Source organism: Mycteria americana, chromosome 1 (genome assembly GCF_035582795.1).
Source record: "Mycteria americana isolate JAX WOST 10 ecotype Jacksonville Zoo and Gardens chromosome 1, USCA_MyAme_1.0, whole genome shotgun sequence".
Lineage (NCBI taxonomy): Eukaryota > Metazoa > Chordata > Aves > Ciconiiformes > Ciconiidae > Mycteria > Mycteria americana.
In genome coordinates, this window is record NC_134365.1 from 139,150,441 (window position 1) to 139,171,758 (window position 21,318).

A 21,318-nucleotide genomic window follows, 5' to 3' on the forward strand; every position below is an offset into this window, starting at 1 on the left:
AGCAATTTGGGCTCATCTCTATCTGCGCTTTTTCACTCACTTGTAAATTATTTCCTTGGGGATTGGATTTAGAGAATCAAATTTGACCAAATTTCACCTGATGGTGAAATTCAGCCTAACGATGGATTTTTCCACAGGGGAGACTCTAACCCCAGAGGAAGGAGGGTTGAAGCTTGAGGAAATTGCAGGACTCCACTTCTGAGGAAATGGCCAGTCTCAGCAAAAATATGGCTTACATTAACTTTTGAGCAGTTCTTTTCACTTTGTTTTTATTTTGAACAGCAGCCTTGAAAAAAAGATATTTTGCAAAGTGGTTTCAAAAAGCTCCTAAAGGAAAAAATGATGTTATGTTGAGTGGCAGGACCTAGCACTGGCTTGGAAGGGCCTATGGAGAGGAGACCCAGGTTTCTTACTGGGCCCACGTGAAGGCTGGAACAGCTTTGCTTTGCACACTCACCATCAGCCTGGCTGAAGCAAGTGAGTTTGATTATGGCTGAAGGAGGGGTTCCCCATGTAAGAAGAAAAAAAAATTAAAGGTGTTTAAAATTAGGATGTACAAATGTTTTTAGTCAAGTCAAGGAGGTTGACTAATTTAGTAAGGCTTCAACTAGAGTAGAGGTCTGAGAAAAACATCCGTTAGAAGAAAAGCATCGGGAACACTCTGAAATATGTATTCGGTAAGGTGGATCCATTTTTATCAGAGCTACAATTATGCAAACAATTTTGTATAGTTTGTTACAGATGTCCCGTGGTTTTGCTTCCTTATGTTACAGTAAGAGTAAGGTGTCTTGATTAAGATCAGTTGCCTGGATTTTACTTTAAAAAGGGACAATACGAAGCAATATCTTTGCCTAGTTTCATGCTAGGAATTGTGGGAGGAGTCTGTTCCTAACCGAAAGCGTAGGGCTGAGGATGCTTTGGATGCTTCACTTTCCCTGATTTGTGGGTTAAATTGGGAGCTATCAACAGACTGATGAAAATCTCTGGAATGAAATATTTTCCTTTCTCTAATGCAGCAGAGTCAGCAGGGGGTAGGCCAACAGAAAGGAGCCCACCCCGTGCCTGTCTGACTGAGAGTTCCTGGTATGCCTCCTTCTGTCTTTGCAGCCTTCAGCCCTACGGCCTTGTACCCCGGCACTGACCGTAGCTTGCTTTGCTACATCCTGGTTTCCAGTTCCCTCTAGTTGTCTTCTATACAATTTCTCTCCTATATCACTACCAGTCAAAGAGCTTAGTCTTCTGTGGTGATGAACAATCAAACTTCTGATGGTCAGTAGCCCTTAAAAAACATCAGAGGGTTTTTTATTGTCTTAACTGCCTCTGCTGGACACCTAACCTAGGGGACAGTGCCTATCTTTTAGAAGTGCCTGTCTCCCTCCACTGACCAGGCCAGGTGCCTGTCTTTTTGTAGATGGATATATTTAGTTGCAGAAACGCCTCCAAAAGTCAATTGACCAATGATATTTTATGTCTTACTACCATAACACATTTGTAGTAACAGATCTTATGAATCAGTGCAAAGGCGAGGTCTAGAATAGCAAAACCAAGCTTCTCATGGAGTTCTTTGTTACAGTACAATCCTGGTTTTCTTAGTCCTGCTTTTACTTGGAGTGATTTATCTTGAGGCTATAGACTGCAGATATATTTGCCTACCCATACTTCGTCATGATATTATCATTAAGAATATAACTATGCTCTTGGTGTCAGAGCAACCCAAATTGCTCTTATCTGAAGAAAAGAAAGAGGCGATAAGATTTTTTTTTTTAACTCCACTTGCCTATCTCATTATGTTTCTCTATCAGTTGAGTATGTTTTTCATTTTCCTTTCCAAGTGCACTTTTGTTTCTAATATTGAAGATTATATTTATAAAGGGGATCCATTTCAGTGATGGATTTCATCCGTCGTTATTCCTCTGCATTTATAACTCAGTTTTAAGGATCAAACTTTCTACCAAGCAAAAGCATAGGCAGGTACTCCATCAGTACAAATCTGAGTACACATCAGGACTTTTTCTCCAACGGGATAAAAATAAGAATAAGATACTGAGTACAATTGGATAGGTGTGGTCTAAGATGGGGGCAAGGCCACAGGGTGTCGCAAGCTTGGAAACTGATCCAACTGGGAAACATTGTGATATGATTAGAAAAAAAGCTGTAGTTGCTTGGAAAAATGACCAATTACAGTCCTTTAGGTTAGTAATGCCAAATAATTTGTGCAGGGTGGGTCACATACTCTCTCAAGAGTCATGTGTCCTGTCCCCATCCTGTCATCAGATGTGTATCTCTCATATGCCTAAACTGTAGGCATCTTTTGAAGTACAGCTGGACATAGATCAGGTACGGCACCCAAAGAGGGGAAGTGCAGAAGATGGGAACTCTCCATCCCAGCTGTTCTGTGAATAACCAGTCTCTGGCCCAGTATCACAGAAAACAGGTCCTTAGACTAACTGGATTAGTTTGGCCACTTAACCTTCTTATATGACAGAGAAATGATTGTATGCTAACAATTTACCTGGTAAATCATTATACATATGCTGCCTATACAGGACCCCAAGTATTCTGGAGTACTCTCACTGCAGTCTATCCGATGATTTTATTCCAAAATGTGATTCAAAACAGACAGTAGTTGGAGATACTGTTCAGAGATGCTTTCTAGAATGTAGTCAGATGATCACTTCCTCAGAAATCACTGCACTTTGAGTAATCATTAGTAATTTTTTCAAATGGAAACAATATCACCTTTCAGCTGGTTTGTACTCTGTAATGAAGACTTGTAGGTACAGACATTTATGCATAATAATGCATTCCTTCTCATCACCTGTGTAAATTCAGAGCTGACCTGTGGAAATCAAGCAGAAATAGTTTGTTGGTCCCCATAAAGAGAATGACGTTATATGGAAACAGATGGCTCTATCCCAAATTCAAGAATTATTTCCAAATGCAAAAAGCAAGGGTCTCAATTCCCAAAGCAAATACTCTCAGATTAATCAAACTGTGTAGGAACTAGAACTGTTCAGCTGGTCAGCATTTTCTACCATGTATAGTGGAAGAGAAAAGCTCTGTTCATCCTGAGCGTAATGTAGACAAGAGTATGGTAGAAAAGTTTTTTTCACTAGTGGCCAGATGGCACTGATGAAAATATCTGGAACTGATCTGCAGTACAGCTTCTGCTGTTGTTGTGTACTAAAGCCCTGACTGAAAGGAGGTGCTGTTCTAAGTGGATGGATGGAATAGTCACAGGTGTAAGAAGAAAATGAATCCATTTACTCTTTATACCTGGTCAGTTTTCCTATATACACGAGACATAACAGAGTAAGTAGGTTCACCCACACACCTCAACTTCACCTGTGCTGGTAATAGAGGCAACACTGCAGAAAACTTCCCTTCTCAGTGCTGATGGGCAATCTACACATCCTGCTTGAAGAGTTTTAGTCTTAAAAAAATAAATAAATTACAATACCATGTGGTATTGCATCCTTAGCCTTTGCAAGACTTCCTTTGCTTTGAAGGGTTTTCTGACTAAGTTACTAATCCTGTGACTGGCTGTGTGTCCAGGCCTCTCCTTACTCATATGGTCTGTTTTGGAACAGGAGCCAAATGAAGACTGAGGGTCACGGTCGGTTTGTATTAGTCACATAGAAGGAGGGTATTTCTGTCTTAAAGAGTTTACAGTCCACCTGCATTTTAATGTCTGATGTTGCACGGAACAGAAGCCAGCAGAAGCTATCGGAAAACCTTCCACCATCTTAAAAACAAACCACATCAGGGTCTGTATGTTTCATTCAGTGTGTTGATTTCATTAATCCACTGAGAATTGGTTTATTTTTATACGGTTAATCTGAACAACAAAGCTAAACACAATGTGGCAGTTAAGAGAAAATGGAGTAAAAGTATTGAATTATTCATGGCAAAAAATTTAGGAACATTCTCCCTTCTTCTCCCACAAAGATTGGCTCTGATGCAGAAAATTCCCTAAACTCCTGCATGACAACTAATATTGTTTCTATCACAGTTTGAATGAGTCTTGCAAAATTCTGTTTGCTGCTGATAAAGGTATTAGGACATACGGACATGAAAGTGTAACAGCTTTATGAAGGCAGGGCACAAGCCTGGGACAACAACAGGAGAGAAAAAATAGGGACCAAAAGAGGCGGTATGTGACTAAAAAGCAAAGAGAAGAACAGCAGGCAATGTGTTTTGTTTCCCCAAGAATTTCTGGAGGATTTGACCCTTTGCAAGTCTGTCAGTGCTGGATGGGGACTGCAGTGCATTCTGCACAGTGAGGCCTTGGGGTAAATAAAATTGCAACAGGAACAAAATGTTTTCTTTTCTCATGCATAAGCAATAAAGAGATAATAATAATGATAAGGCTAGAACCTTGGGTAATGTAATCTCTCCAGACATGGGTCACTGGTGAAAGGAATATGTATTCTGAAGCTTGGATGATTTTGATACATCTACATAGTTGTGGGCTGCCTGAACTCTTTCTACAGTAAAGATGTAACTATCTTTTTTTTTCTCTTTTGTATTTCAACATCTGATGGTTTTGCAAGAAAGCAGAACCACGGATGCTGGTCAGATCCTGCATATTTTCTCCCCCTTTTCCAAGCCCCTTTGTTTGCTTTTTGCTGTGCACTTATGGTGACGCATCCCATCTGGTTCTGCTGTATTGCATGATCCAAGATAATACATAGTGCCGTTAGCAGTCGAGATGGGACACATCATAGCTTGTTCCCAGTGCGTGTTGCCAAGGGCCTTAATCTTCTGCTTCAGAATTCCAAATAATTTGTAATTTCTTTTTAAGTTAGAGTGGTAAGCATCCCGGGGACCTCTACATTTCCACATTAGGGCTGATTATGCATCCAAGCACGCTTGTTTCAAATTAATGGATCTTTGTACCAGATATACCACGACTGGGCTGAAGGTCAGGCAAGCAGCTCTGTGTTTCTTCCTGAACCACCCAGTCTCATCACAGCCACCCTGATTGCGTTTCAGCCCTGTCCTGCCTGGTACCCTTCCTCTTGTCAGGGAGGGCCATTCGCAGGGTCCATTTAGGGCAGGTTTGTATTGCTGAGCTGTGGAAAAACCAGCCAGTGCAGAGGCAAAGAACAGAGCCTGTAATAAGAAAGCGTTCTTTCCACGCCCTCTGGTTTTCGTGTCCCATATTTGAATTTGAAAACATGGTATTTTGAACTATGACTCGCCAGTTTTGCTTTATTGCTGATAGTCTGTGGTTGGTAAATGTTATGAGTTTAATCAGTCAAGCAGCTATATGTAAAGTAAAGCTAAGCCGATAGTATTTAATTTCTCCACAAATTGTGCAGATTATAATCTGCACAAAATAGGAATAGATAATGTAATGAGACTTTGTCATGTCCAAAAGCACGTAAATTAATCTGACATTACAGGCATAGCCATTGCGCACACACACACACAAAAAGCAGGACTTCCTGCTTTTGTTCATATTGTTCCCCATGTAGTTTGTTTATTGCTGTGATTTATTAGTCAGGTGGACGCACCGTGCTGGGGCCCTGCAACAGAAATCAGCCATCTCGTGGGACCTACAGAAATGCCTGAGCTCAGTCAGGGGAGAGAGCCCAAAGGGATTCAGTGTGGTCACAGAGAGCGGCAAGAGAGAAATCTTCCCTGCAGGGTCCTGTTGAGGATTATGCCCTCCCACGGATGCCCCGATAATCTCATAATCCCTAACCTATGACTTGCCTCTGATCTCCTCTCACTCCAAATTATTTAGACTTCAAGTAAGAGGAAGTTTAGAGAAGAAGAACAATTATGCAAAGTCATTTCCATTAAGCTCCTAAAACATTTTTAGCCAGTTTAGCAGAGCAGTTAATGAGAGCAGTAGAGGAGACCTTGGGAGGGTAGCATAGATGTCTTCAATCTTTCTGCTTTATTTTTCTTATCTCCACCACATCTGCTGAAGCAAACAAGCAAATAAGATGTGTTTCCAGTATGCACTTAAGACTTTACATGCTATAGTTGAAAAAGTGGAGAAATGCTTTATTTTTTCATTGATTTAACAGTTTTAATTGATGTGATATATATGACATGAAATACTCCCTCCACATACACACAGACAGGCTTGTAAATGATAGGTTTGGTTACTACTCAAAAGTAGGTCCACTTTACCACCTTTTTTCCTTCCCCACAAAAAAATGGATTATCCTATTACAGCCCTGCAGTAAGCCTTTTATACTACAGTGAGGAGATGGTTAGTATATCCTTTCTGGTTCTGCCTTTTTTATGGATTTCAAAGCCAATTTCAAATTAAAATATCCTGAAGTGTAAAAGAGACTGGCATCCGTTATTTATTCTCTACAAATAGATGTAATTGTTGTGGTTTTAATTTTGTTATTGACAGAGCTCTAAAATATGCATTATTCTGCTTTATGTATCTATTTTTATACAGCTTCTGGGTAAAAGTGAACTTTTACATAGCATTTTTCCTCGTTGTATTTAAAATATAATATTTAAAATATTTGCCATTTGTAAAATAGGCCCCTTCTTCATCTCTCCCCCAAAGTATTGCACTTTCTTTTATTCTATCGGGCTTTCTTTATAGCATGAAAAAGAGAAGAAAAATATGCGCATTCCAGAAATAACAATAATAATAATAATAACAACAACAATAATAGTAATAATAATAATAATTTATTTTTCATGAATACTGAAAAGCTACACTTAAGCAAGACCTGTAAAAACGAACCTTGTAAGAATATTCAAAAGAAGAAACATCACAAAACATGGGGTTTTTTTTTCAGTTTAGCAGAAATGAGGGAATGTAGCTTTTCAGAGGAGAAGTACAGTTGGAATTCATTACCACACATCACTAAGTGACTCCCTTTCTCCTTGCAGGCTATTTTCTATTTGAACTGCACGTTTTTGAGGCCATAGCTGTTTTTTATTGTCATTTCAGCTCAGTGCTGTGATCTCAACTGGGGTCTCAAGGTGTTGCAGTAAGATAATTTGCAACAGGTACAATGACAAACATCCATCATTGTCTCCAGCAATTTTTTCACAAGGCTATCAACAGAGCTATTTGAAAACTGTCCCAGCTGTTTGGCTTTTGAAGGCAGATTTAGCCCTTCTGGACTGAGGTTTTTGCAGTATTTCACATGATGATTTCTGCACAAAACCGTACTATGGTATTAATAATTGGAGTAACTTTTGTCATTTTACAAATCCAGAGTAATAAATGTCATCACCACTAAACCTGTAATTCACTTAATGGTGTCACATCCTTTAAAAGTCACTAGTACTCTGGATTATGTCCCTTCCTTGCTGTTTATATTAGAACCATGATATACAAATGCATTGTTGACTTTGCAGGAAAATATCATTTAAAAAGAGTGCTTTATCTCTTTTACTCCTTTGACCTCTCCCTCCCAGCCATAACTAGTTTACTGTAGCTGTATTCTTCCTCTCCTAAAGCAAAAGTAATTAATCTCCTTTCAAGCTTTGCAGAATCTCATCTTTCAAGAAGTACCTGGTTTTGCTTAGAATGGCCTTGTTGTATTGTGTGATTGAAAAATGATCTGAAACACTTTATTAAAGATCAAACAAACGCAAACTGCACTTACCATTAGCTAAGTATTTGGCCTGGGCTGAGTCATCCCATCGTGTACTGGGCTAGTGAGCTCAGTGTCATCCCTGATCAGCACCGGGGCCTGGCACCCACAGGTTTAATTAGACTGCAGTATGTCTGTATAACTGAGTTCGTGTTTAGCAATAGATAGGTATGGTAATGGCCTTGTTGTTTTGTTGCTGTGGTAAAGATTGGGCTTTTAAAAAGCCCAGAATGAATTAAGAGTAACTATGGCAAACTAGAGGAGATGGTTGATGTGGAGCTTATGAATTCTAATTTAAATTAGGAGCTCCTATGTGAGATTTCAAACTCCAGTGTGAATGTAGCGCTTTGTGCCTTCACTACTGTCTTTCTACTGCCATATTTGGCTGAAATTCCATGGGATGATAACACAGCTCTAATAATGGAAAGTCATTAACCTGAGGAAATCTCATTCAAATGAAACTAAATGGGGCAACGCAATAGCTCAAGCTTGCCAGGGTAAGTTTTGTCTGACTTCTTTTCAGGAAGCTGGAGCTCACAGCAGTGGAATTTCTCCCTGAGGCAGAACAAAGGAATTAGATGTCATTTTGCAACCCTTTAACTAAAAGTGATTTCAAACCTGAGGACTTTTTGCAGGAGAGAAGGTAATGCTTCTCTCAAAGTAGGATTAGCCAAGGAAGAAGAAAAATTGCTGTGTAAAAAGGGGAGAGAGAGAGAGAGATTCAAGAATATTCAAAAAAGGATCCAAAGAACAACTACCACCCCAAATCACACACAGTTCAGATAGAAAAGACAAAAAGATTCTGACATATCAAAAAAAAAATTGGGGGAAGGAAACAGAGGCATGTGTTTATTATTTTGTCTAGTTCTGTATCCTTCCTGTGCTAACTGAAGTAGAGGATAATTGTATTTAGAAACCCATATACATCTTGGGCATCTGTTAACTTTCATCTGTCCTGTATCACTGAAGAGTAACATACAAATCCAGCATGCTGCAGGCTAGATTTAAGGAATTCAGTATGTTTAAATCACTGCAGTGTCTGGAAGCTTAAGACAGCCTAGGACAGCCTAGGGGCCTTTTAGCCCCATCTTTGTGAAGAGATAACAGATATCCATATTTTATCTAAGAAGTGTGTCAGAGGTGCCAAGGATGGGACAAAGACCAGTAGACCAAGAGAAGATGAAACTCACGTGTCTATCCTTGAGGTCCCAATACAGCAACCTGGCTAGTGTTCAGCTAGGGTTAGTCCCATCAGAGCTGAAACAATAACCGAGAATAACAGGAGAAATATATATTCATAGTAGTAAGTGAGCTTGCAAACTGCATTCTTCTTAAGCTTTTGGCCTCAGATGAGAGCTTTTTCATTTAAATGATATATTGAAATACCACTTCCCACCCACCCCCCCCAGTTAATTAACAAAAGCCTCATACTGGATTGTAAAGAGTGAACAGTTGAAAAAAAAGACACATTTTGAGTTTTTTTTCTAAGATAGTTCCTTCAGAAATAAGAGTTCCGCTTGGTCAGAATTAGCTCTGAGTTTGGGAAACTTTATGCAAAAGCCCCGTTGAGCTTGCTTGTTTCCATCTCCTACAAAGATTTTTCCTACTCGTCTGTGACCCCACTTCCCAACAATTACTCCTTCTCAGCGATCTGAGCTGGTTTAAAGTCTCGTAATACAGATATTGACACCAAAGAGGACTCGTCCATAGAAGAAGGCAATGTGGAGCTAGTCTTCAAAAAAGCAAGCGTTAGTGCCTCTCAGTCACATTAGTAATATTTTTTTTCTGAACTAGAAGCTTCTAATGTTGTCTAAGCCTCTGGGCATTAAATGGATCAAAGAGGAGGATTGGAGGGGACAACGCTTATCTGAGGCGCTCATGTGCTGGAGCACGTGATCATCAGTTGATCATCATATTGCCACTCGTGCCACTCATATTACGGAGCTAAATATAGGTGGCAGTGTTCACATCAGCCTAGCATTACCTAGCATTGCTGCAAGAGAGGACACTGCCGTTACAGAGTTGTGAAACCAGAAGTTGAAGTATTTCAAGGAGGCACTTCTTACACATGCATGACTTTTTACTGTGTCCTTCCCTCTTTTTTCTGCATTGTCTACATGGAGGTGTCTCTTCCCCCGTGGTTATGCTCTCTTGTGCTGTGTGTAGATACTGAGGGACTCCACTGAGGCTGACAGGGCTGGTTGCTTCTGTAGCTGCAGGTAGCTTACACATCTCTGCATGGCATAGCAGTCTGCCAGACAGGCAGGTTTCTGGGTAGGGCTTAGACACCAATTTCATCTGCAAGTGTAATACTGGGTGTAACATGTAACGTGAAGGGCTCAGAATCCCCCTCCTGGGACACAGACGTTCCCCTCCCATTGCCCTCCTCAACAGACACACACACGTAGCAGTTTTCTTCAGATGTTTTCAATGCTTGTGTAAAGGTAGGAACTACAACATGGCCTTGGAAATCTTTTTAATGCAATCATGAATGCAGTTAAACTTCAGATTATTCTAAAGCAGATCTCTGCCTTAGTGACCTGGATATTCATCAGTTCCAGTTTTTGCTCTATCATCTAAACCATTTAAGTGGTAATTCACTCTCATGTAATTCGCTCAGTGCAGAAGAGAAGAAACTTCCTCTTCCCTGTCCTTTGACCTACCTTTGATTTCTGTTTCCAATTATATCTCAAGATTTGTAGTGGGGCTTGATTTATTTATGACATTTATTCTGCGATCTTTCCGTCTTTCTAACATTTAATGTCAGGGTGAAGTCTTTTATGGTGTTGGGAACCTGCAGCCTCAGACCCAATGTGAATTGAAGGCAAGGTAGTGTGTGTGGGGACAGTGAGAAACATCCTTCTCATGCTTACTCTGGTGGTGAGCTCAGGAGGTAGCCCTGCTCTGCATATTGTGGGAAAACAGGGGAAAGCCTGGAGAAGGGATGGCTTCGGAGCACCTGGCAGCCCCCCAGCACCTATGACGGGTCATGGAGGAGATGGAGCCGGACTCCTCACAGCAGTGCAGGGTGGGAGAGCAAGAGACCGTGAGCACAAGCTGCAAGAAGAGAGGTTCAGGCTGAGTATAGGGGTAAACTGTTTCCCCATGAGGACAGTAAGGCAGTGGAGCAGGTCACTCCAGAGGCTGTGCCATCCCCATCCTTGGAAGGTTTCAAGCCCCAGCTGGACCATGCCCTAAGTAGCCTGGTCTGACCCCAGAGCAGACCGTGCTTTGGGCAGAGGGTTAGACTAGAAACCTCCTGAGGTCCCTTCCAGTCTAAATAGTCACTGTGGCACTGTGATAGACAGAACATTTGCTTTCCTATGAAGATACCAGGAATAATCCCTCCACTGCAGAAATCCAACATTGCAGCAGAGGAAGAAGGGACACGGGCTGTGTGTGAGGCCTGGGGGTCCTGGTCCCCTCTTCCTAGGACTGTGTGAGCGTAAGGCTTGACTGACCCATCATTTCTTTGGCAGTCTGTCTTTGCTCCCATGGTCCCTGCTAGCACTGAAGCTGTGACTGCCGCTTGCTGGGGTGGGAATGGCCTGGGAACTGCTCTCCCTCCTCTTCTGGGAGAGCTGGCAACTCCCAGGCAAGAACCTCCTGCCCCTGTGGGGAACAGAGGGGCTGTGGGCACTGTTGTCTTCAGAGACACTGGCCACTGCCTCCATCTCATCCTCCTGGGTGCCCTGTGACTGCCAGGGAGACCCTGGGGCTGCAGGATCCTTGTGGGTGAGCATGCCTGTGGTCCCCTCCTTGTGCCCAGGCCCTGGAGGTCTCCTGGTTTGGGATGGGTTCTGGCTGGAGATTGTTCTGGGGCTGGGGAGGTGTCCAGACTAGAAGAGGCAGAGGGACATCCCTGCATCACAGTGGGAGCGTGAGGGTCACCAAGGGCCCCGTGAGCAAAGGCCTCCCCGTTGCTGGCACACCTGGCTTCGGTGACAATCTTCTGGAGGAGCTGCTGGGTGCAACCCAGCAGGATCAGCCTCGGGCCATCAGCAAAGGCGGTCCCAACTCAGATGGGGTATCAACACCCCACCTCCCATGCTGGGATTGAATTGGGCTCTGTGTGCCCAGCTCAGTGCTCGCAGGGTGAGACTCAGAAGTCACACTCGCTTTCCCCACAGTGCCATTCAGGTGTTAGATACAAATCACTGTCCTCTTTGGGGCCATTGGCTCCTTTGTGCTGGTGCCCCAGCTGCTCATCCCACACTCTACCAAGGAGATGGAGGCCAAGACCAGTCCCTCTTCTGGAGGGCTGTCAGGAAGCAGGAGGTGGAGGTGACCTTTTCTGCTCTTCCTCTACTTCCATGTAGACGAAAGTCACTGTGTTATTGTCTCCAGGCCACTTTGTCTCCCCTTGCTCAAGAGGGTTGTGCTTGGCCAACCAATTGTGCACATCCCGAATGCTAGTCCCTTTTCAGGATAAATTTGGTTCTGGATGCATGAAGACCCATTGGGCTCAAGAGAGGGCTGTATTTTAATAAAATCAGAGCTGGATTCCCCAAAGCTGAGGAGATGCTGACCTTCATCAGCCCTCTAGCCCAATGGTTAGGACATTAACCTTAGAGTGTGAACAGAGGAAACAAGAGCCAACAGACGAGTTGGGTCATGATCTCTGCTTCAATGAATAAATAAGGAATACTAGAAAGGCCCACAAGAGGTATCCCTTAGTGCGTCCTACAGCCCATTGGCTAGGTCCATCTGTTTGCAGATGGGTTATAGTAATCTCCACTACCTGATTAAAAAATAAGCTCCCACAAACCCGGTGATGTTTCTAACTGTGAGGATATATTAGGATGAGACCTTCCCTCTCTTGTTCTGTTTTGCCAATTTGTCTTTGGAAGTATAATCAAGCAATCAATATATTTTGTTTTGGGATTGATACTTTTTCCATTTCTTTGGGCTATAATGAGTTGAAATGGGCTTAACTTTCAGATAGTGATTTCATAGGTACTTTAAGAAACAGGTGAAAATTGCTTGTTTTATCACTCATCTTTGTTACAATCTGAAGAGCCTCACAAAAGGACTAAGCATGGTGATGCCAGGGCCTTGCCGGGGCTGGGGACTCCCTGGGGGCTGGGACCATCAGGAGCTCCCCATGGTGGGTGGTGGCAGGGCCTGGCAGCCAGGGCCCGTCCCAGCCCCAGCCAGGCGCAGGGCAGCCGGGGGCACCGGGGCAGCCCCAGCCCCGGGCATCGGGCACCTCCCTGAGGACGGGGACGGGCCGAGGCTGGGACGGGCTGTCGGTCCATGGGTGAGGATCAGGATCATGCCTGGTGATGGGGCCCAGGGTGAGACACGGCCCTGGGATGGCCACGTGGGTGCCCTCAGGACCCTGGTCGGCAATGTGGTCATTATGTGCTGGGCTGTCAATAAATGCGTGGTAACAAACTGTAGATAGAGAAGTAGCGGGGTTTCCCCATTTCAGGTTAAAACCAGATATGGATCAGAGCCTTGCACGTCCCATATTGCATTATGTCTTGAGCAAACTTAGTGCTGGCTTTGGGCCAGGAAGTAATTTTCCAGCCATTTTTCCAGCTGCAGACTGGAGTGCACTGAATGTAGCCTTTATACTCCTCTAACATCAGGCCCTGAAACAAAGACTATGTGTGCTTTACAAAGATGTTTTGTTATAACTAGGTGGATTGTATTTACAATTGGGATTACAGTACATGGAAATCAAGATACAGAAATATAAATGGGAAAAATTCTTTCTGATGATACTGAATAAAATAACCCCCATAGGAATTGCTGTATCCTTACATAGTCATCAAGTGGCTTTTTGGGAAAGTTGAAGGTATGAGTCTTGTATGGGTCCTGGCACATCTGCAGTTATACCCTTGAGTCTGTTTCAATATAGTACAAAAAAATGCTATGCATGTTTAGACCCATGTTAATTTTAGAGTTGCCATAGAAATTGCTGGCATCTCAATATTTAATTTCATTTCACAACAGGACAAAATCCAGAGGTTTCAAAACCTTCCTTAGAATGGAAATTCTAAAATTCTTAGGAAAAAATATTACTAAAAAATAAATAAATGTGGAGTTCATTGAAATGTTTTATTTTGCTTATTCAAAGCATCACAATGGTTTGTGTTGATTCATTTCAACACTGAACTGCAGATCACGACTGTGCATTGTCTTGAGGGATCTGTAGTACCAAATCTCATTCATTCTCACACTGTGAGCAGGGTCCCTGGCTTGACTCCATCTCCTGTAATGCACTCAGAATTACAAGGCTTCCAAGATAAATCCTACAGTTTTGTTCAGAAAGGCGTTATGTGCATTACAGGAAACAGATGATTTCAGCAACAGCACAAGAGAAAGGGAGTCCACGGCTACAGACCACAGAAAGCATAAAACATTAGGAAATGGTCACTATGCATTTGCTTATTCATGACAACTCAAAAAAAAAAAAAAAAAGCCTTTGGAGTAATTCAGACCACAAACACTTTCTGATTTGTATCCAACCACCCAAAAATGAAGTATTTCACTTCGATTTTTATGAACTTTTTTTAAAACCCAAAAATTCTGCAATGTAGGGCTCTTAAAAAGCATCCAATAGAAAAAGTCAGGTGACAGAGGAGACTTACAGCCATTTCTTCTGTCCAGGACTTCCGACAGGAAAATGGTTGAAATACTTTTAAACCCAGGAGTGGGAACTTTAGCTCTGGGCAAGCATCCTCCTCTGTTCCTGCCCCTCCCTGTACTGCCTTTGGTGCTCCTTTTTTGCTGCTCCTCAGCTGGAGGCTGCTGCCTGCCATGGTGGTAGGGTGCCCTGGCCCGTGTCAGTCCAAACGACTCTAAGTCCTATTATTTAAGGTATTTAAATAACTTGACTCATTTTTAGTGAAGCAGGTGAGAGAGCCTTTGATGGCAGCAGAGCTGGCAGATGGGATGGCTGGTGAATTGCATGGAAAGGCAATGGTAAGCAGCTAGGAGCAGGGTTTGAAACTTCTTCCACTGACACCACTGCAGCTGGGAGAAAACCATTTGTAGCCACATTTCAATGAAGTGGAAGGTATGTTTCTGCTGATTTGGTCCACAGTTTTAAAAGTTCTGCTTTTCTAGCTTACTTTATCACCAGGTACTCCAAAATAAATAGGATTGTTTGAACAAAGTATGTACTTGCACTAAAAAAAGCACTAGAAAAAAAGACCCAGTGAGTTAATGTTGACACATGATGCCCTTCTGTAGGTATGTTGGAGGTTTGGGGTTTTTTTTTTATGTGAGTAAATCTACTGTGTATTCCAATGTGACTGTTTTCACTAGAGACAAAATGGAAATTGATTTTAAAAAGTTGCTAAGCATACTTAGTGCAGTGGGCTTTCGTGAGTATCCAGAGCCCCTGCAAACTGGGCTGTTCCTACTGGTGGACAAATACAGAGTTAGGAGAGCAACTTCAGGAATCTTAGGCTACATCAACTGAATGGGGAGTTCACATGCAAAGGTGAAAAACTCCACTTCTCAGTTCAGAAGAGGTTTCCCATTTTGAACCCAAAGCAGTCTGTAGATGCTGACTACGTTTTCTGAATGTGTTTTTTTAAAGAAATTTTGTTTTTGAAGAAAATTTTGGAAAGCATGAATATCACCTACTTTTGCAGAATCAGGCTCTTGCATAATGAATACTGTCATTTATATCAATAAATGTAGTTGTTATTTCGAGAGTGGGGTTCCAGTAAACATAGCTATTCAGGTGATCTCTTGCAATTTGGAGGACTGCATAATCCTAATATTTATTAGCGTGCCACTGTCAGATAAAAATATTCCTTATATGGATAAGACATCTACAAGGAATGTATACTTTTAATAACTACAGTACTCACTTTGACAAATACCAGTTGCGTTTGAATATGAGTTTGCAGACCCACTGGCCTTTCCAGGGCCTTACAAGGTATTCACTGTAATTGGGAGTTGGTGGGGGAGAAGAAGCAGAAGAATTCCTTCATGTCTCAATTAGACTTAAAAAAAAAAAATCAACATCAGATGATTTAGACTAGTTTTTGTGTTTCATCAGCTGATGATAAGGTATACCATGCAATCTAATTCTGTGGGCGTTTTAGTATCCTGTATGAGCCAGAAACATTGGATTCCCATTGGAACATATCATAAAATACTCGGTGCTCTGAGGTGATAGAAATGAAAAAAGGCTAAGTACTGTAACTTAAAAGAGTGGTGCTTGTTTCAGGAGAGTGTAGGCCCCTAAGCAGTTCTCTGTTTTGTCATCTGATTTCTTCAGTGTAGCCTGCCTTGTTATTCAAAGGCATTTCCTCTGCTTCCCCATATGACCTTATAAATACGCTGCATCTTGTGGACTATTTTGCCTCATTCTGATGCCTTGTTATACCCGTGCCAGAAAACTACCAGTCAGACCGGGGCAGCTCCCAACCCCGGGGACCAATGACTCCAGAAATCCATTGATTACTATTTTTGCGTAGGTGTCTTTTCCTTTGTCTACAATGATTTGGGTTGCCGTTTCATTCCAGCCCTATGAAAGACAGCATCTTCTTTTGTGTGTGTCATGTGGCAATTGACCATATTTTTCATCTGTGGTATTTCCTTTTCTTTTCTTTTTTTTCTTCTATTACTATGTGCAGAAAACTGTATAGCTGGAAATGTTGTTAGCCTCGTAGGCAGCTGGATGTTTCTGTCATTAGAGCAATGACTTGGGATTGAGGCAGTGCCCCAGATTTCTTGCTTACTGGGGGAAATCTGTTGCCTGGCCTCTCCCTGCCCAGCATGCTGTAGCCTCCTCTACTCCTCTTGTCTATGTTGGGTACAAGCTCTTTGAGGTAGGGGCTGCCTTTGACTAAATATTTGGACAAGATACAGCATGATGCAATCAAGATATTTTTTGGAACGTCTAGGAATATAATCATGTAAACAAGACTGTTTTATATGAATCAGGATTTTATCATTTAGCAATTTACTGGCACACCCCAGTGGGGGGCTGAAATGCAATTTTCCTTATGCCATATGCATGCTGCAGAGTCACTGTGACAAATTGTTCAGGAGCTGGAGCTTTTCCCCTCCACAGAAGAAATATTGAGCTAAAACGAAGGCCAGTAAATGCTTAATTACTGATACTAAACCATCTTTCATACATATACTGTGAACATGAAACATATTGGACGGAGTTGCTGTCTGGCGCATTTTCAAGATATGTGAAACTGGTAAATCAGAAACAGATGGAAGTACTGAAGTGGGAGAATTGCCCTATTCCCTAATTAACTTGATAACAATGCAGAAGAAGAGCAATATTTGGGTTTTGGGGAAGACCATTGGGTCAATATTCTCCCAGATAGAAGATGGATAGCTAGGACATGAAGGTTACTAACCAGGATATATACACATTATTATATTACCCATTCATATTTATCAAGGAGAAGCTTATAAAACAGCTGTCGTTATGGCTCTCTTCTCCATCATTATTTCTTGAACCATCAGATATTCTGCTCTAATGCATTGTATAATGTGGTTTTTGCATATCAGCACAATGCCAGACATAGAGCTGGAGGAAATTACTCTTTTTTCAGTGATTTACTGAAAAATATGGTTTCCTGAAAAAAGTTATGAATTGAAGGTGAATTGGATCATTACTTTTGGCTATTAAAAATGAGTCTAAAACAACACAATGGTTGAATGTCCCTTTGGACCAACTCATTCTTCATGTGGGAGAGCTGGATTCAAATCCTTTTTGTGCCTTTAAAACCACACCTCTGGACTATTCAGCTGTGTAAACATGTGTGTACAAACTTTTGCTCTCCTATGGTCACAGTTCTGCTTTATGTACGTGGTTAGAGGTGCAGCTGACCGGGAACTAGAAGTCCGGTGTCTCAAGCCTTGCATAGTCCTTCAGCTAGAACGGAACTGGGGACCCACGCAGCGTGGGGGCTGGAGTTTCCTCATACTAACTGTGGCCACATCACCTTAAGACTCCTGCCGGTAGCCTAAGGTGTTATTCTCACCCACTTTTGGCTGAAAAGACTAAGCTTGATGAAACCTAAAAAGATTGCAATAGAAGGGAAGCAATCCAGCATATATCCTATGGCTTGGTTGTTAAAATCCTTTTCTGGGAGGTAAGAGATGTGAATTCAAACTGCCACAGGCAAGGAACAGGGTGGACCTGGATGTCTTAAGCCCTGGGCAAAGAGTCTAAAAATCACTGAATTACTGAGCAAGATTACAGCTACTGTCCAACAGCTTTCTAAACTTAAACCTTCTGCTCTTTTGCCTTTCTTACAAATGCCTTTCAAAAACAATAAGTTTTTTTTTTTTAGATTGTACGGAAAACCTTCAAGTGTTCCATCCACCTTCTGGTTTTTGCTTTATTTGGCAAGAAAAGGGGAGCTTTTAAATTCATTTTGATCCAAAACAAAATGCTTTATTTGTATGTTTTCTTCTGGATTTAGATCTAAAAATCCAAATATTCTAACAGTTCCAACCTTAGCAAATGTGAGAACATGGGTTTAGTACCATTCCTCTTTCTAAGGGTTTTCCTCTGGGAAAGCTGCTGTATAAGTACGATTCTGCACTTAGTGTGATGTATAAGGAGACTTCATGATGCATACATCAACCTTTCTGAAAATGGAGAGAGCATCACGGTGAGCCCAGGTGCTCCATTTCGGCCCTCCAAAGCCAAATGCAGTGGGCATTGTTCAGCCACGGTTAGAAACCTGATATCCCCTGCTAGCTGCAGGAAATGGGACATACTGCACTTATGGACTCCAAGCATATTTTTCCTGAGTCATGATTATGTTAAATGCATTTACTAGGTAAAAATGGAAAAAAGAGGGGAAAAAGGGAAAGGATTCCATACAATTACTTTTCTTCTCTACTTCAATTTAGAAAAAAAAATGCTTGTGCTCTGGACAGGGGAGGAGGGTGATTGCTTTCTACACTTCCTCTTCTCTCTCTCTGCTCCCTATCCCCCCGGAATAACTTACAAAATCACTTGCAAGTGAGGCCTGACCCTTCATTTTGGAATTGGCCTCATGGCACTAGAGCAATTATGATTTTTTCAAGCATTTGCTAGCTGTAGTCTATGGAGCAATTGCTGATAATCTCTGAGGAGCTCTTTGGCATCATATGCTTATGACTGATGGACAAACCCCTACAATGGAAGAAGGCTCAGGGGACAGGCGATGTGCTCATGAAGCTCAGGGAAGAATGTAGGGAGTGACCACAGCTATTGCACATACAGCTGAACTCATCTGAACAGCTGAACAAAGGGGACTGGAGCGTGGCCTTTGTTTTTGATAAAGGGCTGTATCAGTTGAGTGAATCAGCTGATACACTGAGTTTTCCCTGAGTTAATCGAAAGAGTGTGAATGTCTTCTTGAGTTAGCAAGACCGGTGTGGGGAAAGTGTGGGGAAACATGGCTCAGCATAGACTATAAAAACTGAATGATCAATAAAATGAACTTCAAAGAGAGCAACATGCTTGAACTGGCTTCAACTCATGTATTCTTTCCCAGTGATTGGGGATGCCCAAGATCATGAAAGTAAGTGTAGAGAGACTGGAAATGGCAATCAATCACATGCGTATTGTGATCCAATTGTATGTTGTGCTTGCTATATTGTGCTTGTATTCTGATTTCAGCACATTGCTGTATCACTGTGCTAAATTGAAATCCTGTGTAACATCAAGTGTCTTCAAATATGTAAATGTGGTATTAAACATTACACTCTCTTTGTGCAGAATATCAAAAAGAACCTGGTCAGAGAGTATTGCACTCTGACACTGCTTCTTGGTTCTTCTCCTTATTCTTCACTGCTGAATCAAGCTTGCAAAAACTGAAAAGCCCATTTGCTGTTTTCATGATATTACTTTCTCAAGGAAGATACTGAGGTAGTCAGAAAAATGTTTGCAATGAGAAATGGAATTGTGCACCATCCCAACTCTGCAGGAAGATGTGATCTACTCTAAGAAAAGTTCTAAAATTATGATTATTCCAGCTACTCTATTACCCTGCCTGAGACTGCACCACTGTTGCATCTTTGAGAGGAAGCAGAACTTTCCTTAATGATCACCCAGATTCCTCCTGGAGCAATAGCTACCCTACTGGAGGAAGAATGGGCTGGACAGGCAGCAGCAGGATAGGGGCACTTCTTCCCCTAGTTGATGTTGACATGTCCATCCACATGAGAACTGACGTAACTTTTGTTCGCCTGTGAAATTTTCATGGCTGTCCTAATGAACATAAATGACTGCATATTTTTTTAAATCTTGACAGTTTCTTTGCATCCGTAACTTCCTGAATCAATCACTTCTCCTTCTTTATTCATGTTATACGATAAGCTTTTGGAGTAAGAATATTAAGAGCTCAGGAGTCAAGCATTCAAAAGTTAGGAAAGGTCATATTTAAGGCTCTTTGCATCATTAACTACATGATGATGTATGGATTTTTGTGAGTTCTTGTGATGCAGTGTTGGGAAAGTAAATGATATGCCACACTTTAATTATTAAATATTCACTGTTGACATGCTTTAGTTGTAATTGCTTTCTTAGTCACCGTATTTCTCATTGAATGTATTTGAAATGTATTTTCAGATATATTGTTCAGATCTTTTTTTCTCCTGTCCTTTTGAACAGAAGACATCTGCTAAGTTCTGAGCTTAGAATTTCTGAGTTCTTGTCACAGCTTGGTTATTGATTTACTGGAAGATATGCCTTTTCTCACTCAGTCTGTAGATGAGGACAGCAGTTTTTCCAAAATATCCTTCACAGTTTAAAAGGATCAATTAACATTTGAAGATATAAACTGTGTAGGAGAGAAAAGTATTATTATTTGGAAGTCTTTTAAATATTATTGCTCACCAGAGGTAATTAGAAAATTATGCATCCAGACCTGTACTGAACTGTTTCTGAGCAAATCTCTAAAAGAAATAGAGTTCTGAATTTCTTCCAAGATTCTATGACTTACAGAAAGTTTTGTATAATGCAGGAATATTATTTTAAAGTTGAACAACTTAATGTCTTTATAAACACTGTACTTTGTTTGACATATTCCAGTCAAATGGCTTCAGATAGGACTTTTTCCTAAAGAATTAAGTGAAATTAAGGTTAAGCTGGAAATGATGCTAGAATCCCTACCGGAAAACAGTGATCTATAACTGTGTTTCAACTACTATTTCCCACAGGGCCATACTTTAAATCACTGAAAATCTTACTAGTATATACTTTGGTGTATTTGGGAGTGAAATATCCACGTGCAAAAAGTGATTAAAACACCCTACCTTCTGATTTCTCAATTACTGCTTCTTTCTGACAACTCCAGACCATTTTTAGTGTACTACAAGCTTAGTTACACTGTATTGCCACATTATTCTCTGCAGATTTATATTCCTTTAATGGTCTTCCAAAGGCCAAGAGGCAACATTTGGCAATATTTACATTATGTGGTGGCCACATCTGTTCAAGGAAGCATTTCAGCTACCACACTTACTTTGTGGCAAGAATAAGAATGACACATTGTGCAAAAGCCAGATATAACATAAAATAAATGTATTCAATAAGCAAATTAAATATACAGAGTTATATATGCAGGGATTTGACATGCTAGGATCCCTCATCCCCACTTTATTTTCTGAAGCTGTTGAGTCAGACAAAGTTTAAAATAATGTTAAGTAAGTCTTTAAGACTTTGGAGGCTTGGCAATGCTAGGTCCTGAAAATTTAGTCTAATGTCAAGCCAGCTGTGATCAGCCCTCACCAAAATTGCTTT